The sequence below is a fragment of the Callorhinus ursinus genome, unplaced genomic scaffold, assembly GCF_003265705.2.
Source record: "Callorhinus ursinus isolate GAN/ISIS: 27379988/994484 unplaced genomic scaffold, GSC_fseal_2.0 scaffold16, whole genome shotgun sequence".
Lineage (NCBI taxonomy): Eukaryota > Metazoa > Chordata > Mammalia > Carnivora > Otariidae > Callorhinus > Callorhinus ursinus.
This window is the reverse complement of record NW_027397078.1, coordinates 3977699-3996513: the sequence shown is the minus strand read 5'-3', so window position 1 is coordinate 3996513 and position 18815 is coordinate 3977699. Positions and strand designations below refer to the sequence as shown.

Here is an 18815-nt window from a genome sequence, read left to right as displayed (position 1 = left end):
ACTATAAAACTCCTAAAAGATATCTGTGATATTGTGACTTAAAAGAAATATGTATTTGGTCATTCAGATGACCAAACGATGTTTCTCATATGTATTTGGTCTTTGTCACAGTTCCTGGCTCACAGCTCCTAAAACCAGGGGAGTTTCCTGTGATAAGAGTAATAAAGGTGTCTTTTGTTATGTTAATGAGGTGACTTTCAGAAAGCCCTTAGGTCACCTGAAGGTGAGGGGGGGGTGGCTCTGGTTGCCAAGAGAACCAACCACTTGATTAAAGGGTTGGTACTTTGTCTCACCCCACCCCACCCCCACCTCCAGGGAGAGGAGAAAGGTGGCAAATTGAGTTTAATTGCTGAGATATTAATTTTTTAATAAATTTAAGAACAGCTTTATTTTCTCTCCTCTCCCCAGAGCAACTAAAATCAACTAAAAGGGAGTGTGGCCTGGGATGCAAGAGGGCGCTAAGAGTCATAGTCCTCTTCATCCTCTGCGTCAGGTGCTAAGGGGGCCTGAGGAGGGGGGGCTGCTGGCGGCGGAGGCAGAGTCAAGGTGAAGGGCTTGAAGGGTGTGAGGGGACTCTAAAAGTGGGCACGGGGTGGCTGGCCTGAGGTAGAACCTGTGGTGTCTCCTCTTCCCCGTCAGTGTCTATGTCCTCAGACTCATCCTGCTCCTAGTCCATCCCTGACAGTTTCTTGTCTTTGGCCTTTGTTTCCCATCTTACTATTCTTCCAGCCACGGCTGCCTGGCTCCAGGCCCCTGTGGGGACCCTTGTCCCTTTCCATGAGGTTATCTTCCCTGTCTCCCTGCAGGTCAGGCACAGAGGCCACCAGGTCCCTCAAGTAGTCAAACTGCCAGGGTGCCTGGGTGGCTCCGTCGGTTAAGTGGTCATAACTTCTGGTTTCAGCTCAGGTCACGATCTCAGGGTCATAGGATCGAGCCTCATGTTGGGCTCTGCACTCAGCTAGGAGTCCGCTTGTCCTTCTCCACCCACCTCTGCTCCTCCCCCTGCTCACACACACTCTAGATAGATAGATAAATAAAAAAAAAAAATCTTTTTTAAAAAGTCAAACTGCTGCTCCAGCCCAATGCACTGCTTCAGGTGGGATGTGGTCATGGTTTGGCGCTTCAGAACCAGGTCACCTGGCAGGCCTTCTTCAACAATGATGCCAGGAAGAGCTCGAGCGCCCAGGAGATGATGATAGGTACAGCTGCTGCCACCTTCCCAAAGTTTTCATCAGGTGGCATGAGCTTCTTGATCCGCCCCAGCAGCAACCACACGTTATGCTTCTTGCTTGGCATCAATTTAATCGATCATGACTATATAATGAAGCCTCCACAAAAACCCAAGAGGACAGGGCCCAGAGAGCGTTCAGGTCAGTGAAGACATAGAAGTTCCGGGAGAGTGGTACATATGGCGAAGGCATGGGAGCTCTGTGCCCTTTCCCCACACTTTGCCCTATGCATCTCTTCCATCTGGCTATTCCTGAGTTATATCCTTTTATAATAAGTCAGTGATCTAGTAAGTGAAATGTTTCTTTGAGTCCTGTGAGCTGCTCTCACAAATTAATTGAATCCAAGGAGGACCTTGGGTAACAACCTGGGCTTGCAACTGGCATCTGAAGGGGGTGGGCAGTCTTATAAGACAAAAGTTTTAACTTACGGAATCTGGTGCTATCCCCAGGTGAATAGTGTCAGAATTGAGTTGAATCGTTAAAACACCCAACTGGTGTCTGGAGCATTGTTCGGTGGTGTGAGGAAGCCACCCCCACATCCCCACATTAAAATTGGGTGTTCAGACCACAAAAGAAGAGCCTGGGAAAAAACCTAGAGGATCTTGAGCGTGGTGATGACTTTTTAAGATACAACACCAAAAGGCACAATACATATGAAAGAAATATTTGAGAAGTTGGACTTCGTTAAAATTAAAAACTCTGCTCCGTGAAAGATAATGTCAAGAGATTGAGAAGGCAAGCCACAGACTGGAAGAAAATATTTACAAAACACACGTCTGGTAAAGGACACCTATCCAGGATACATAAATCACTCTGAAAACACAAGAAGAAGAAAACAAATGACCCAATTTAAATGGACCAAATACCTTAACAGAAACTTCCCCAAAGAAGATACACAGATGGCAAATAAGCATATGAAAAGATGCAACACTTCATACGTCATGAGATAAATGTGAGTTAAAACAAAAGTGAAATACTACTACACATCATATTAGAATGACCAATATCCAGAACACTGATAACACCAAATGCTGGTGAGGTTATGGAGCAACAGGAACTCACATTCATTGCTGGTGGGAATGCAAAATGGTACAGCCACTTTGAAAGACAGTTTGGTGGTTTCTTACAAAACTAAACATACTCTCACCATATGATCCAGCAACCTTGGTATTTAAAGGAGTTGAACATTTATGTACACATAAAAGCCTGCACATGGATGTTTATAGCAGCTCTATTCATAATGCAGCAGCTTGGATGGAAGCAACCAAGGTGTCCTTCAGTAGGTGAACGGATAAATAAACTGTGGTCCATCCGGGCAATGGACTATCATTCAGCACTAAAAAGAAATGAACTACCAAGCCATGAAAATATATGGAAGAAATGTATATTAAATGCATATTGCTAAGTGAAAGAAACCAATCTGAAAAGGCTACATACTATATAAGTCCACCTATATGGATTCTGGAAAAGGCAAAAATATGAAAATAGTAAAAAGATCATTAGTTGTCAGAGGTTTGAGTTTGGGTGGGTTGTGGCCGGGAGGTGGTAGGGATGAATAGGTGGAGCACAGAAAAAAATTTAGGGCAGTGAGAATATTCTGTATGATGTTAGAATGATGGATACATGTCATTACATGTTTGTCCAAACCCATAGAACGTACAACACCAAGAGTGAACTCTAAGATAAACTATGGACTTCGGATGATGACGATGTGTCATTGTAGATTCAACAATTTTAATAAATATGCCACTTTGGTGTAGGATGTTAAAAATAAGAGAGACTATGTATGTTAGGGGCAGGGGATATTTGAGAAATCTCTGTACCTTCTCCCCAATTTTTCTATGAACCTTACACTGCTCTGAAGAAATAAAGTCTTAATTTTAAAAATATATCCATTTTGCCCTCAGTCTTCGAAGACACTTTCTCTGTGTACAATTCTTATCAGTAGTTACTTTCTTTCAATATGTTGAAGATATTATTCACTTCTTCTGCCTTCTATTGCTGCTGTTGAAGCCTCAACTATTAGTCTAAATGCCACTCCTTTGAATATCTGTCTTTTATCCTGGGACAATTTTTTGGTTTTCCTTTTGTCTTTGCTGTTTGCATTTTCAGTCTGGTAAGTGTAGGTGGGAATTTCTTTTACTTCTCTCATTTGAAATTGGGGGACTGCTAGAATCGTGGGTTATGTATTTCATCAGTTCTAAAAATCAATAGCCATTGTCTCTTTATCCCCTCTCTACTGTCCTTTTGGAATTCTAATTAAATTATTGTTAGACCCTTTCACTCTATCCCCCATGTCTCTTAATCTGTCTTTTGTATTTTCCATCCTTTATTTTCTCTGTGACACCTTCTGGATAATTTTTTCTGACTTATCTTTAAATTCACTCCATTATCTTTGTATTCGTGAGTAATCTATTAGTTTTATACATTAATCCATAATGTATATATCTATACATGCATACATATATACATATATCCATCCATATTCATACTCATATCTATGTCTATTTATTTATATACATATATTCATTTCTAGAATTTCTAACTGGTTCTTTTCCAAATCCGATGTCACTTTATAAGGTTTTCTGTTGGCAAAGATATTGTCAGTTCACCTTTTATTTATTTAAACATCAAAAACATAGTTGTTCTACAAGCCTTAACTAATAATTCCATATGTGGAGTCTTAGTGGATCTCTCTGTTGTCTAGTCTCTCCGCTTATTCTCACGCATAGTGTTCTTTCTTGTGTGAATGGCACTGTTTGCTGTTAAATACTGTTGAAAATGTATTTATATGAGGGCATCTTGGTGGCTCGGTTGGTTGAGCATCCAACTCTTGAATTCAGCTCAGGTCATGATCTCCGGGTCATGAGATCAAGCCCCATGTGGGGCTCCATGCCCAGCATGGAGCGTGCTTAAGATTCTTTCTCTCCTTCTGCCCCTCCCCCTTCTCTTCCCCTCTCTAAAATAAGTAAATAAATAAACAATAAAATTAAATTTTAAAAATGTATTTATGGGAATAATTGGGGTAATATAAAAGATGAAAAAATACACAAAAGAAAATACACATTTGCTTAAACCAAATATCTAAGGACACTATCTGTTCAAGATCACTTCAAACTAAATTCAATGCTTGAGGGTTTTGTCCTTATATGTTTTTCCTCTTTGACATTCCATAAGATGTCAATTTCAGCTAACAATACATCCAAAGGCCAATTCACTTGTGCCTCACCCTGACCCTAATAGTATAGCCCTTTGGGATTTCTGCTTATAATAGTGACGGTCTCCTCTTAGACTCTCCCCCTTGGCAGGCCATGTCACCCTGGCTGCTAAAACTAAAGTTCTAATTTTTTCCGGTTGACAAAGGTCTTCAGTGGCTTCTGGGTTCCCTTTACCAATCTGGGTTCCTACTTTCAAGTTTGCCCTAAAAATTCCTCACTATCTTGTCAGCTTTTCAGTGCTTTAAAAAAAAAAAACATTTTATTTTTGCATTTTATCCATAACTTGTAGCTGCTTTTCTGCAAAAAGGTTGGTCCAAATAACTCACCCTGCCATTAGTAGAAATGGAAATCAATTAATAATGTTTACAAGAAAAGTCCCATTCCAGATTGGAATTGTACAGTTCTTGAGGGGACATGGCTGTAATAGATATTTTTATTTATTTTCACTTTATTATTGTGGGGAGGGGTTACTCATTCCAGTTTCTGCACACAACTATTTTATTTTAGGGGAAGAAAATGAAATATTCAGTAGGAGCCTGTCTTTTGGCGTCAGCAATGAACAGATTCTCTTCCCCATCTGTTAGTGGGGGGAGGGTCAAAAACATTTTCTTTTTCTCTATCATTTTCTCTTTCCAGACATATTTATACAATTTTACAATTTCCTTTATGTTGCAGAGTATTTGTTAGCAATTCTCCAAGTGACCTTTATTATTTTGTGCTTGCAAGTCTTTACTATTTTTCCTGCTTTTCTCTTATTTGTATGAGGGTGAGAATCAGGGTTTGTAAGTTACTTATTCTGCTTTTTGTAGGGGGGGAGTGGGTGAGGGGAAACTATCTTTCTTCCTGTCTTACTTGAACTCTTGTCTTATAATCCTATTTTCTTATATTTAACTTTTAAAAATTCACTGTCTTTATTTTTCTAGGCAACGTATGAAGTGCTGATACAGAAATTTCTCTGTTTTACAGTAATGGGATTGGATTCAGAAAATTTTTCTAAATAAATAAGAGAGGATTATAAGAAGTTTCGAAGAAACTACAAGTCAGACTTTTTGCAACAACTGGATTATCTCATCTATTAATAAATCCAACTTCATCAAGCAATAACTTGCTGCTCTCTCATTATAATCAATGTTTAAAGTGTTCCTAGTCTTGTCATTCATGAGTCACCACCATTGGAAGCTGCACCTACTTAAGGGTTTTGTGAAGAAGGGAGACTCCACCCTTATACACCTATACTGAGTGAACCAAAAGTTGATGCTTGAAAAGAAAAAATAAAAGATAAGTAACAAGCCAAAATATAATAACAGAGGCTGATAAAAACTGAGGTATCAAGCAGAAAAGAACTAGATAAATTAAAATTAATAATTATTTGAGATTATTAAAAACCATCACTTCATTATGAGATGTATATGTCTATAAAAAACCTCGGACCTCCAGTTTTCCAGATGAGATATTGTAGCATCACTGTGGACACTCTTGATTTACCCTAAATTCAGTGATCCTTTGTTCTGAAACACATTCTCATCATCTCATTCCATCATAGGGTCATTGAGAAAGCAGCTGTAAGAGGTGTCATGAGAAAAAACCAATCTGGTCAAATAAGACTGGACAACATCAAATTAAACAAAATCAAGCAGTTTTCTCTACTGGATAACTCCTGAGGTTTCAGCATGGTAATATGCATGATGAATCTTTAAGAGGGAAGCTAGTATGTAGCAGTCCCTATTTACTGAGCATGTCTTGGAACAGGTGTTCTGTGGAACACACTTTGAGGAACATGGCTTTTAAGTATAGACTGAGAAATTTTAAAAAGAGGGAGAGGGAGAGAAAATCTATTTCTTCCTCCTGTTGGAGGTTGCATTACCAGTGAAGCCCTTAGAATCTTTATCTCATTTCCTAATATTGTGGGAAATATTTATTATCCTTAGAAAACAGACACTGAGAAGTCAAGTAACTTGTTGAAGATCCTACATTTGTAAATGGCAGAACTAGGATTTGAGGCCAGAAGTTCTTGACTCATACCCTTGACAGTATATCTTTTTTTATGTAAGAAGGAAAAAAAAATCTTGATGTTTCCATTACCTTTCAAATAATAACAATTCTTTTAAGAAAATGTGCATAAACACATAAATCCACACAGGTCACTGATACTCTGATGGATGAAACATTCGTGCAGCCAGGGTTGGGTTGAATTTTAGAAAATGTGTTTGGGTGTTTGTCCTGTAAAGACACTTTGATTAATTGGCCTTGCACACAGGTACAATTTAAGACTAAGACTAACCTTCCACCTTGCCCAACAGGAACGAGAAAAATGCCTGTGGCATTCATTAAGTACACTAGTCTGCATGGTTTCCCCTATTATCCAGAGGGAGGTGAGCCCAGTTTCACTAGCAGCATATCCCTCTCTCCTGCCTGTCCCTCATACATTTACTATCCTTCACATCCCTTGCTTGGATTCTAATCCAAGTTTCTGTTTCAGAAGTGATTATCAAGGAAAAAATTTATTGGTGGAATTCTTAACGCGGTTCATGTTGGACGTGAGATTTACAGAGAATTTGACATGTACCGAGTCTCATTCCTTTTGAGTGATACACTGAACATGCCCAGAGATGTTTCAGATTGTTCCAGGAGCATACATACCAGGATTCGTTAGGACATGATGTGTATCTGTGCATCCAGGTTAAAATGGTGTGTGCCTTCTCAAGTCTGATGTCTTCCCCAGGAAGATGGTGCTACTCAGATGCTGTGCATGGTGACATGCACAGGATTCCTTCCAAGTCTTTAACAATTCACTATTTAGTATGCCAGAAGGCAGATTTTAAATCAAGTACCAAAAAAACCCCCCCACAATTAAGAGGTTCAATTAAACAAAATATAGAACCCCAATATGACAGTCAGAAGTCTTTTAAAGTGTTCATGAGTTTTTTAATGACATGGAGAAACAGTCATGATATCACTTACTCATTTAGCAGAACTTATTTAGCACATACTATATATATCAGGCTCTGCTTTAAGGACAATTGTGGGGCTGGGGCAAGTGGGTGGCTCAGTCAGTTGGGCGGCTGCCTTCGGCTCAGGTCATAATCTCAGGGTCCTGGGATTGATCCCGGGGTCGGGCTGTCTGCTCAGCAGGGAGTCTGCTTCTCCCTCTCCCTCTGTGATCTCTCTCACTTTCGCTCTCTCTCAAATAAACAAATAAAATCTTTAAAGAAATACAAAAAGGACCATTGTGGGGCTTACGTTCTGGTGGAGGGACAGATGTCAACAGGTGTCAAACGATGACAGATGTGTCCCATCTACTGAGTTTCCACGGAGGCTGGAACCTCTCTCCCACTTCAACTTTACGGACACCAAACACAATTGGCCTCCTCCATTTTCCCTAGCCTACTGTTCAAAGACTATCATTTTCTCAGTGTGTCATAATGGAGAAAATGTTAGGAAGCCCTGCCAAAGGAAAATAAACAGGTAATATGACAATTACTGATATGATGGAAAATAGATCAGGGTCAGAAGAATAACAACAATGTGATTTTATGTGCCTGGTAAAGAAAATTCTCTCCACAGAGGTAATTTTTAAGCAAAGATCAGGATGAATGTGAGGAAGTAAGCCATTTGGATATTTATTTATTTCCTTCTTTATTTATTTTTAAAGATTTTATTTATTTATTTATTTATTTATTTATTTATTTATTTGAGGAGAGGGAGCATGAGCAGGGGCAGAGGGAGAGGGAGAAGCAGACTCCCCGCCAAGCAGGGAGCCCACTGTGGGGCTCGATCCCAGGACCCTGGGATCATGACCTGAGCCGAAGGAAGACGCTTAATGGACTGAGCCACCCAGGCGCCCTGCCGTTTGGATATTGACAGGTAGAATGTTCCAGCAGAGAGAAGAACAAGTGAAAAGGTCCTGAGGAATGAGCATGCTTGGCATGCTAAAGAAACACTAAGGAAGCCAGTATTTTAAAAGCAGAGTAAACAAGAGGGAGAGTGAAAAAAAATTATATAGATGTAGGCAGGACACACTAGTGAATATCCTTTGGACAGAGGGACCATAAACTAAAATGAGCTTATGCAAACTCAGCAAGCTAGGGTTGAAAGAAGCTAAGCCTTCAGAGAAAGCATGAGCTCCCCAGATCACTATAATATTCACCTAGGTCAGTATCTTTGTGTTATATGCCTGCTTCAATGACAGGTGTTCAAGTTTGTAACCCACGCTGTGTGATATGTATATGCAAAAACAGTGGCTATCACCAGGTAATTTTTAATTTCTTTTTGAAAGGTTTCTTTCTCAAATTTTCTACAAAGGGCATGTGATTTTTTCACAATGAAAAAAAAAAAAAACGTTAACTTGGTTTTGAAAGAATCGAGTAGAAGTCTCCTCTAAGAGGAAAAGGCAATTCTGGATTCCATGCCAATCAACTCTTTAGCCAGTAGAACTCCTTCTAATAAAGGTGGTCACAAATGTAGCTCTGTTCAGCCCAAGGCAGCTTGAGAGGGTAAAGAGAACGCGCCAACAGGAGTGAGGCATTTCTAGGCTCAAGTCCAGCCAAAGCTGGAGGCCTTTCCCTGTGGTCTTAGCCTAGGGCCCCTCTGAGTCAAACAACTGCCATTATCTCAAGGGAAGCACTACATTTCACAGGGCAGTGAACAGGCTCAGAGGCCAGGAGGCCCAGACAGTAGCCCAGCTCATCTTGTCAAAATGCAGACTGATCCTCCTTCCCTGCTCACAATTAACCTATGGATTCCCATCTATTGCATCTAGGATGAAATCCAAACCTTCCCACGGCTTACAAAACTATGCATGATCTGGCCCTTGCTTACCTCTCTGGTTTAATTCCCTTCTATTCGCCCTCTTGCCTACCAGGATGTTTCCACCCCGAGGACGTTTGTTTCTTCTGTCCACCTTCTGCAGGTTTGGTTTTCCTGAGGCAGGGGTTAGCAGGCAGGACGGTTATGAGGGATCAACATCTGTGGGAGGTTGGGAGGTTGAGGGCTCAAGCAGGCATGGGCAGAGGGAGAGGTCCAGGCTGTCATGCCAGCCCAACAGAGGCCTTCAGGCAACCCTAGGGGGCAATCTGAAGATAGAAGGGTCCTTCAGATTTGTTTGAGTTGAGACAAGAAAGCCAGACCTGTATACCGCAGCCTCTGCTAGTTAGTGGGTATGGGCCACCCTACCAGAAGCATGGCCTTGGGGGGGAGGTGGTTCTCCTCAGTGGAGACAGAGTCCTGTAGGGGCTGACACCTGGAGGCTGTTTGCAGGCAGCACTCCCAGCAGCTAAGCCACCAAGATCTTCCTTAAAGGGGGGTGTTATGGGTTGGTTTAATTGTGTCCACCAAAAAAGATTTGTTGAAGTCCTAGCCCCTAGGACCTCGGAATGTGACTTTACTCGGAAATGGAGTCTTTACAGAGGTAATGAAGTTCAAGTGAGGTCATGAGGGTGGGCCCCAATCCAGTATGACTAGGGTCTTTATAAAAAGGGGAAATTTAGACACAGAGACGGACACCCACAGAGAGAAGACAGTGTAAAGAAACACATGAAAAACACTATGTGAAAATGAAGGATTAGGGTGGTGCACGTACAAGCCAAGGAACCCCAGACTACCAGCAAACTGCCAGAAGCTAGCAGAGAGGCTTGGAAGAGATTGTCCTTCGAAGCCTCAGAAGGAAGCAACCCCGCCAACACCTTGATCTTGGACTTCCAGCCTCCAGAACTGTGAGACAATACGTTTCTAATATCTTAAGCCACCCAGTGTGTGGTACTTTGTTACTGCACCCTAGGAAACGAATACAGGGAGCTTTGGACAGCAAGTAATTATGAATAGCACATCCTGCACATCCTTCGTACACTATGCAGAAGTGATAATGCTGGTGATTTTTCTTTTAACCTTAACCTTCTTTTCTTTCATCTCTCTTGGGTCATATTAGTTGTCTCTTTCTAAGGAAATGGTACAGAAGGATTGGCTTTGCCCAGATGTTTCTCAGTCCTTGATAATAGAACTCCATGCTCCCTGGGCCAGATGTCCCACCCATTTTAGTGCATTACCATATCTCTAGAGTTTGTCACACAATAGGTGCTCAATGAAACTATGTTTGTGAACAACAAAAAAATTAATGAATGAATATTGAATATTCATGTGCATATGGGCATTCAATTACATCTGAAAGTCAGCCAAGGGGAGGCTTTGAAGAACTGGGCTGGAATCAGACCTGGAAAAAAGAAACACATCAAATTTAGAAGCTTAGGATAGAAAGCTGTCTGTCTTACAGTAGCAATGCCAGGGAATGAGCTGAGGAGTCTGGAAACAAGACCACATAAAAGGTAAAAAAAAAAAAAAAAGAGTCAGATTAAAGCAATGACTAAGAACCAGGTGTGAGGAAGAACATGAGAGTCTAGAAATACACAAATACTGGAGAGCAAGCACCAGGAGTCACACCCAAGCAAGTAACAAGAGAATTGTATTTTCTAGCATAAGGAAGTTAACCAGAAACCAAGAGGTCAGGAAATTCCGTATGTCAGAAATACAGTCAGCAAATGGAGAACACGAGTAATGGAGACTTTTATATTCTTGAAACTGAAGCAGTCATGCTGGAGGCAGAAAATAAGACCATAGGCTTTAGAGTCGGACTTGGATCCCTACACCAACTCTGCCATTTGCTAGTTGGGAGACCTAGGTAAGAGAAGTCCGTTTCCTCTTGGGCAAGATGCATATAAAAATGGCTATCCAAGTGACAGCAGAGTACTTACTAGACGTGACCTGCTTTCCTTTATATGTCTCCTGCAAGGTTCAGAGATGTTTGGTTGGGGGGGAGGGGGATCTGCATAGTGAACCAAAACAAGCATGTTAGGGAAAAAGAAATTATCAGTCCTGGGGTTTATCAAGGCAGCATCATGGCAGCTCCTTCCAAATGGAGCAGCTACCCTCTCAGAGCCATTCTTGGCTGAGGGGAACAAATTAAACCAGCCAACCCAAGTGGTTCTAGCCTAGGCCCAATGGGGGCGAAGAGCTGTTCTGGAAGAAACTTTCTAACATATAGTGATATATATTTCTTCCTCCTCTCCATCTTGATGCCTCCAAAAAAAAAAAAAAAACCACCATATTGACTCACATATTCCTTCCCCTCATGACTAGGGAGCATATTTGAGTTCTTGACAATGTCTAGCTCACTGCCTTGTACTTAAAAGTTGCTCAGTAAATGTTGAATTATGAAGTGTTGGTCCTCTTGTATAGACCCCTGTTTCATAAACTTCTGTGACCATCATAGTTATAATATCAAGTGTATTTTTATTTATTTTTTAAAGATTTATTTATTTATTTGAGAGAGAGACAGAGAGACAGAAAGAACACAAGCAGGGGGCGAGGCAGACATGGTGGGAGAGGGAGAAGCAGACTCCCCGCTGAGCTGGGAGCCCGACGTGAGGCTTCATCCCAGGACCTGGAGACCATGACCTGAGCCGAAGGCAGACGCTTAACCTTCTGAGCCACCCAGGCGCCCCTCAAGTGTATTTTTTTTAAATAGTACCTCTACTTTCACTTCTGGTCAAGTTGGACTAACAGGGACCAGATTTACTTGACCTCCTGAAACAACTAAAACATTGGAAAATTATATGAAACAATGGGTCTCAAGATATTAGACATGAGGAGAAGAATGATTCCTAAGACATGGGAAACAAAACCAATCTGTGATTACCACAGCTTACTGCTTGGAGAGATTCCAGACTGAGTTGAGGAGAAAGAACAAGTGGTCAAGGGAGGCCCGAGGCTGCTAGAATTCACAGAACAGAGTAGTAGATGAGAGAAACTGAACACAGAGAGAGCTCCAGAGATTTGCAGAGGGGTTCCCCTCAAGTATTTAAGTGAGTACTGATCAGAACATGCCTGTGAGGAGACTACCCAAGGCTAGAGAAAGAACCACTTAAAGGATTGGAGGAAGCAAACTTTTCACAAAAACTCACCCAGGACTTGGGGCGCCTGGGTGGCTCAGTCGTTGGGCGTCTGCCTTCGGCTCAGGTCCTGATCCCAAGGTCCTGGGATCGAGCCCCGCATCGGGCTCCCTGCTCCACGGGAAACCTGCTTCTCCCTCTCCCCACTTCCCCTGCTTGTGTTCCCTCTCTCGCTATGTCCCTCTCTGTCAAATAAATAAATAAAATCTTTAAAACAAACCTTACCCAGGACAAAGAATAGTTTTTATTCCCACCAGACAAAGTGGAAAACTTCAGACATGGTGTGGTAGGCTAAACAATGACCCTCCAAAGATGTCCATGCCCTAATCCCCAGCACGTGTGAATATGTTGTGTCCCAATGACATAAAGGACTTTGCAGATGTGATTATATGAAGCGTCTTGAGATGGGGGGATTTTCCGGATTATATAGGTGGGGTCACTGTAAATACAAGAGTCCTTATAAGAGGGAGGCAGGAGATTCAGAATCACATTTATCACAACATATGCTACAAAGACTACTATTCTTTATATTTTTTATTTTATTTACTTACTTAAATTCAGTTAGTTAACATAGTGCATTATTAGTTTCAGAGGTAGAGTTCAGTGATTCATCAGTCTTATATAACACCCAGTGCTCATTACATCACGTGCCCTCCTTAATGCCCATCACCCAGTTACCTCTTCCCCCCACCCCCCTCCCCTCCAGCAGCCCTCAGTTTGTTTCCTATGGTTAAGAGTCTGTTATGGTTTGTCTCCCTCTCTGATTACCTCTTATTTTATTTTTCCCTACTATCTTTTTTAAATTGAGATATAATTCACATATAACATTATGTATGTTTAAAGTGCACGATGTGTTTGTTTGAATCATTTATATATTGCAATATGATCTCACCACCATAACGTTAGTGGACACGTCCATTCTATCACACAGTTGTCATTTCTTTTTTTGTGGTAAAAAGATTTAAGATCTAGTCTCTTAGCAATTTGAAGTATATAATACAGTATTGTTGACTATAATCACTGTGCTCTGTGTTAGATCTCCAGAACTTCTTATCTTCTAAATGCAGCTTTGTACCCTTTGACCAACTTCTCCCCAATTCCCCCACCCCTGAGCTATGAGTTCAGCTTTCTTAGAGTCTACATATTTTTTATTTTAACTTTTTTTTTTTTAAGATTTTATTTATTTAGGGATGCCTGGGTGGCTCAGTTGGTTAAGCGGCTGCCTTCAGCTCAGGTCTTGATCCCACATCGGGCTCCTTGAGCCCACATCGGGCTCCTTGCTCATCGGGGAGCCTGCTTCTCCCTCCGACTGCTTCTCCCCCTGCTTGTGTTCTGTCTCCCTCTCTGAAAAATAAATAAATAAAATCTTAAAAAAAAGATTTTATTTATTTATTTTAGAGAGAGCGAAAGTGAGAGAGCGCAAGCAGGGGGAGTGGCAGAGGGAGAGGGAGAAGCAGGCTCCCCACTGAGAGGGAGCTGGACAATGGGCTCCATCCCAGGACCCTGGCTGGGATCATGACCTGAGCCGAAGGCAGGCGCTTAACCAACTGAGCCACCCAGGCGCCCCCTCCACATATTTTTTAGATTCTACATACAAGTGATATCATACGGTATCTGGCTTTGTCTGATTTATCTCATTTAGTGTAATACCCTCAAGGTTTTTAATATAAAACCTTTTAAAATTGAGGGACAAAAACTTAAACAACTGACAGTAAAATGTAAAAAGAGACGTGAGTAGATTAGGTGTATATATATATATCCCTCAAATATAACAAATCTTCAAACACACTCATAATTAGAGAAATGCAAATTAAAACAGCACTGAGATACCATTTCTCATCTATCAGACAGGCAAAACTTAAAAAGTATGGCAACACATTTTGTTCGTGCGGCTATGGGAAAACAGGCCCTCTCATACATCGCTGGTGGGAATACAAATTAGTATAATCTTTCTGGAAGGAAATTTGACAATATTTAACAAAACTACTCATGCAGTCACCTTTTGACTCAGCAATTCCAATACTAGGAATCTACCTCCAATAATAGAAAAATACATATGCACAAGTTTATTCATTTCAGAATTGTTTATAATTGCCAAATATTGGAAACAACCTAAATGCCCACACATAGGAGAGAGGTTGAATAAACTATGATATATCCACACAAAGGAGTGCTATACAGCTGTTTCATTTCAGAAATGAGGAAGATCTCTATGAATTGATTTAGAGTGAGAATATCAAAGTGCAAAAGAGTATCATCTATAAGATGCTACACTTCTTTTTTTAAAAAAAGCTTTTATTTACTTATTTGAGATATAGAGAGGGAACACAAACAGGGGAATCAGCAAGCTCCCCACTGTGCAGGGAGCCCGACGGAGGGCTTGATCCCGGGACCCCAGGATCATGACCTGAGCCGAAGGCAGTCACTTAACGGACTGAGCCACCCAGGCGCCTGCTACACTTTCTGTAAGAAAGAGGATATAAGAAAATACATGCATATCTGCTCCTTTTTGCAAGACAAACATAAAAAAGATAAACCAGAAACTAAAGATGTTTGGCTCCTACAGGGACTGGTTAGCAAAAGAGGGGAAAGAAAGGAAGAATGGGAAAGGGTTAATAGCGGTGAGGACGGAGGTACACTTCTCTGATGATACTTTTTTGTGTGGCTTTGACTCTTAGAAATATAATGTTTAAAGTTGGTGAATGTAAGGAGATCTACAGCATTAAAGTGTTGTAAACAGTTACTCAGTGCAGCGAGTAGCCCAAGTCCATCCGAAAGGACTGTACCCAATTTTGACATCATGTTATGGATAAATGTGCACTGGAAAATAAACCAAAGAACCACAGTATACCTTATATTTTGGAAACTGTGCTTTGTGGATAACTTCAGTTTTCCCCAAAGGCTGATATATTTCACTAATTTGACTACATCAGTGTTAATTCTGAGTTGGCAGAGGTAGCCTAACCAACGACTATTATGTTCTGGTACTAAGGGATATACCTTTCAATAAAGTTATTGAAATGTAAAAAAAGAAATATAATGCTTAACATATCCTCCCCAATAAATAACCGGACGAAACCAAGATGTGAGGCAACCCAAAATGCAATACAAACAATAATAAATAAACCTAAGTGTATGACCTAGTGAATAACATAACCACACTGAAGGAGATTGGGAAGAAAAGTCCTAATCTAAGTTTCCTTGGAAAAGAGTATTTTGACTGGCAATTGTAAGGCCAAAGACAAAAAGACCTGCACACCAATACTGTACTCTAGTTAGCACGCCTGGTTCTTACAGGCATGTGGGTTAGCAATTCTGGAATTATTTTATGAAATCTAGAGTTGCATAAATAAGTACATATATTTTAGATTATTGGAGACAAGTTTCTCAGTCTCAGAATTCCAAATAAGGAAACTGTTATAATGAACCTTGTGGAGTTGTACTAAGATTGAAGGTATCAGAGGGAACTTACGATTTTTAATATCGATAGATGATTAGATAGATGATAGATAGAGACAGATGATGGATAGATAGATAGATGTATATACATGGATTAGTGTGCACACATATATTTCCTAGTTCTGTATGCTGAGAGATTCTAGAAGCAGTGATACCCCAATAGCAAGGAGCACAGTTAGTGTCCAGATCTTGGTTTCTTAAATACCGTTCACCAATAAAAGGAACCAGGGCTCCTTGGAGAAGTGGTTGATTCCAGGACAGGGGCAAGAAAAATATAAGATAAGCCTGGAACATTTAGTTGTGCCAGAAAATAAAGGAGTGCCCAGAAAAGGATGGGGGTACATTGGAAGGACACAAGGGCCAAGCCGAAGAAAGTCCTAATGGCCAAAGATGGAACAATTTGAGAAATAAAATGCATAATGGTAGTACTGGATTATAACCCACAGAAGAAAGTAAATGTCCATGAACATATGTTGGTAAAAATAAATAATTAAATGCATAAATAAGTGAGGATAGATAGCTCTCCCTTATTGAAGAATTCTGATTTAAAAATATAGAAAGAATAAGAGAAAACCCAGACCACCATGGGCCAAACACTACACTAATCCTTGCTATGGGCAAGATCCACCAACAGATTCTAAAATTAGTCAGTAAAAGTTTGAGAAGAAACAGGAACATTGTCTATAAATATCCCTCAAGGTATTTACCAATTCCAAAAGGGAAAATAGTAACTTGACAGTAGAGAAAGGTAGCAGACACCATCCTAACCAAGTAATCAAGGTTAACATCATCATAACAAAACATACTGGCATCATGTACTCCCTGATCTGATGCACTGAGAAGGACACAACATAACTTCTTTAGTATCCTTGTCAAAAATGCATGGCCTCAAACTAATCATAAGAAAACATCAGAAAAAAAAGTCAAATTGAGGGTTCTACAAAATAAAGGACCAGTACTCTTCAAAAGTTTCACGGTCACAAAAGGCAAGGGAAGACTGAGGAACTATCACAGATTTGAGGAGACAGAGACACAACGAAATGCAACATGGCACCCGGAAGAGAAAAAGTACATTTGAAGGAAAACTGGTAAAAAGAGCTCCTATGAGCTCTGCAGCTTAGTTAATCATATTGTACCAGGGCTAACTTCATAGTCTGGATAATTGTACTGTGCTTACATAAGATATTAACATTATAGGAAGTTGGATGAAACATACACCTGAACTTTTTGTACTATTTTTGCAACTAGCCTGTAAGTCTAAAATTATTTCAAAATGAAAAGCTAAAAATAATGCGTTGTGTGTGTAGGCAGTGGAGGGAGAGAGAGAGAAAGAGAGAGAAATGTCAGCAGAGTCACCAGATATGTATGACAGTAATCAAATATGACATAAGCCCCACTAGAACGGTGAATGCCTACCTTCTGGAAATAAGAGAAAGGCGAAGGTAGGGGCATGAAACCTCCTTAAGTTACAGAAATACCACTGTATTTCGGATACCTGATCCACTGAAAGACAAACCCAAGTGAGATTAGTCTAGTCGAACATGACAAGCCTGCACAGGTTTAGCGAAAACAGACATGGGCAGACACTACCTGAAGACCAGAACCAGGTGACAACTCAAAAAGTCGGGCGAAAACTCACCTTCACTGAGAAAGAAATGACCATTCTCCCAAAGCCTAAAGTTCCCCAGAATTCCAGAAACTCCTTTGTCTCTGATGTGTGAGGTTGCCCACCCATGGAGGGCGGTACTGACCAGCAAAAAAAGGGTCTAATGGTTGAGTTTTTGTGCTCTTATTTATTCACTGTGTTAGTCACATTTCTCAACCACTTCCTTTTGTTGATCTTGGAGTGATGCCCTCACGCTCAGAAGCCACTTCAAAAGACGGATTATTCAAATATCTTTGTTCTGCCTTTTACTTTTTTTATTCTGAAGGATTTTCCTCTTGTTATCTGATTGCTTCACTGACTATCACCCTCAGTCCGGATGGAAAACATATGCTTTGCCCCTAATGCAATACCCTACCAAAATTTTTAGCCTCTGAATATTTTTACCAAGAGCAGCCATTTTAATAGTGGAGTTTGGTAACGTCACTTTTGCTGATAAATTGCCTCCATGTTAGATAGGTGCATATTAAGAGCCTTAAATTAGGCAAAGTGACAAGACAGGCAATAACTCAAGAGTATTAGAGAAATTATCATTATTTTCACTTTAGGTAGGACAGTTCATGTGTATGAGGAGATGAAGCAAAGGTGAGGTGGGCTTTCACACAGACAACAGGAGCAATGATGTGAGCCGTCACTGAGTTGCTCTAGCCAGGAAGTAAGGCAAGCAGCCAAAGCATTTGAACAGTCGCGAGGGTTTGTTCCCTGGGAATCAGATTCTGAGATGAAGATCAGCGTGCGGGAGTTCTCTGACAGAGTGCTCCTGGGATTAACTTCTGTGGGAGGGAGCAGGAGGGAAAGATAAAGGACTGGGAAGAGAGAAGTCATGCTGTGATTTGATCCCGAACCTCAGCCAATCCTTAGGAAGTTCTGAAGATAAGACATTCCTCCAGCTGTCCTAAATTGGGGTAAGGAGGGCTGGACCTGAAGGCAGCAATCTGTCTTTGGGTGTGGGTCGCCCTAGGAAGGGGTGTGACCTGGAGCAAAGCAACTGTCTTCAGTCGAGGCAATCCCTAAAGGGGCAAACATTTGAGCGCTGTCTACTGACATTCCTCTTAAGACCAGGGGAATAGCCCTTTACTCCTGAAGGGGGATCAGGGTAGCACAGCGCATTTACTGCTTTTAAGCTTCAAGACAGATGTGTTGTGAGCGTGATAAAGACCCTTATGGTTTGGGCTTTAAAGTGGTAGTGCTAAGCTTAGGTAGGCCCCACCAGAGCAGCTGTCCGAAACCCATCCTACAGATTCCGAACCAAGGAGGAACTGTGGACAGGCCACGGGCTCAGGTGTCATGCCAACCCCACAGCTTC

At 41.0% G+C, this 18815-nt stretch overlaps 1 long non-coding RNA gene and 1 pseudogene across 1 annotated transcript in view; one reads left to right on the top strand and one right to left on the bottom strand.

The window, feature by feature from the left end:
- Positions 1-5535, top strand: part of LOC141374305 (uncharacterized) — a 29797-nt gene extending 24262 nt beyond the window's left edge. The window contains exon 3 of the long non-coding RNA XR_012381084.1: positions 5371-5535. This is a non-coding gene — a long non-coding RNA (uncharacterized lncRNA). The remainder of the gene's footprint in view (positions 1-5370) is intronic.
- LOC112812921 (dr1-associated corepressor pseudogene) lies at positions 459-1296 on the bottom strand (annotated as a pseudogene).
- Positions 5536-18815: the final 13280 nt, after the last annotated feature.